Genomic DNA, 1,698 nt, shown 5'->3' on the forward strand with positions numbered 1-1,698 from the left:
TTTCAAAGGACCGGCCGTAACCGGTTATGGGACCGAAACCGGGACCGGCCGGCTTAACCGGTTATGGGCAAGCTTGACCGGTTATAGAGTTTTTCATCGGGACCGGGACCGGTTATAGAGGGACCGGTTAAGGATGGTTTTTGTCGCGATTAGGACCGGCCGTAACCGGTTAAGGCCTGGCCCGGGACCGATTTTTGGTCATCTCTATACCAAAGTACCAGGCATGTTAAACTACAAAATTAGGTTGGTTCAACCAATGTCCGAGAAAAGGTTTTAGTCGAACGTTCGAATTGTTTATTACAATTGAAGACGCTATTGAAGCAACAATCGCATGACCTTGTCATTTCACTTTAGTATGTCAATCTTTCAACACTTGTGAGATTTAGCAAGTGTAGAATTGTTTTATTAGTATAACTTTAAGCTCATATATCTGGTTTTTCAATTGTAGGTTGTGCATGACGAAGATTGATATCTCTCGTTTGTAGGGCACAGGAAGATTTTTTGTATTTGTGTAATTCTTGTTCGGTACTTAATTTTGTCTTGATACAACTTTGTGGTGGATACATAGCTTGGTAGTTGGTACTCATATAAGTACTTGTACAACTTCGAATTTTGTTCTATCGAATCAATTCGTAAAACTTTCATATATGCTTTTAAATGTAACGTTACAGAAGGATTTTATAACTGGATGATGTGTCTCGCATTATAGTATTTAGAACGTTTTTAGTGTTAATTATTATAGCCTATTAGAACACTTTTTAGTATTACTTAGTTCATTTTATAAGACTCTAAAATTTGTTTCATAGTTATATAACTTATTAAGACACATATTTTAGTACTATATAATTGTTTTAGCGACATTGAATTTCGTCCTATAAACCCATTTTTTGGGACGCCCATAATTGTTTTTAAACGTAAACGTTTTGTGACAACATAAAGTGTCCTATATTATAGTCTATTAGAACACTTTTTAGTGTTACTTAAACCATTTTATAAGACTATGGAATTTGTATCATAATCCTATAATTTTTTGGGACGCTTAAATTCATCCCATTAACTGATTACAACACATTTAGATGAGACACATACTTTTTGTTCTATAAACTTAACAGTCCTATTAACTACCTTATTAGGACACTAATAAGGGTCCTATAAATTCCTTTTTGTTGTAGTGTGGTTTTGGTAAATTAAATACTCATAAACATGTCGGTTGTATTTTGGGTTGGAAATACTCTAAAACGGTTTTAAGGCTAGTGAGCTAAACCATCGTTGATTTCAAATTTGTGAATAGGATTGCACATAAACCGGATGGGTTGAGTACTAAAACCTACCCAACGGTTCCAACCCATGAAAATGGGCCATGTTACGTAACATTCACCACCTTGAAGCCCAATGGTGCCTAAACCTTATAGACTGAAATAGTTGGGTCGAAAATAGGTGTGACCTAAATCAAGCCCACAGGACCGGCCTAACATCCTTTCACGTAGTTGGGTCGAAAATTGGAGTGACCTAAGTCAAGCCCACTGGGCCGACCAAACATCCTTTCATTTATGACGTCACTTCATTCTATTGACCTAAAATACATGTTCCATTGTCATCTGATATCTATACTATATTATAAAGCATTTGGCTAAAACTCTTAAAAACTCTTAAACTCTTAAAAACTCTTAAACCCGTTCATCCCTATCCGATTTCATC

This window comes from Cynara cardunculus, assembly GCF_001531365.2.
Source record: "Cynara cardunculus var. scolymus isolate 2C chromosome LG 16, CcrdV1, whole genome shotgun sequence".
In the NCBI taxonomy this organism is placed as follows: Eukaryota; Viridiplantae; Streptophyta; class Magnoliopsida; order Asterales; family Asteraceae; genus Cynara; species Cynara cardunculus.